Raw genomic sequence first — 429 nt, forward strand, 5'->3', positions numbered from 1 at the left:
AAGTGAAGAGGGGTCCGAGGAGCCGAGGAAGAGGTGAGTGTAGGAGAGGATATGGTAGGAAAAGCTGGGTTGGAACATTTAGATTGCCTGGTGCGACAGGGTAAAGTGAGGAGGAGGGGTAGACATCGGGAAAGTGGTAGAGATTGGAGTATCTGGATTTTGACTGGAGAAGGAAAATGACTGGTGGAGAGAGGGAGTAGAGGTAGTATGGTAAGCGTTAGAGGGAAGAGTTACTGAGGGATATGCTGAGACATCTTGAGAAGATGGGAGGAGAGCGGAGCGAAGGACAGCGTTGAAATAGGTCAAGAGAGAAGAACCTCGTCGGCGTGCTTCCTGTCTGGCCTCACGCAGAGTGAAGTCTCCTTTGAATCTAAGACCTGCTACCTCAGATTCGAGCTTGTAGGCAGAGCAGCTCCTATAAAATACATT

This window comes from Penaeus monodon, chromosome 12 (assembly GCF_015228065.2).
Source record: "Penaeus monodon isolate SGIC_2016 chromosome 12, NSTDA_Pmon_1, whole genome shotgun sequence".
NCBI classification, from domain to species: Eukaryota; Metazoa; Arthropoda; class Malacostraca; order Decapoda; family Penaeidae; genus Penaeus; species Penaeus monodon.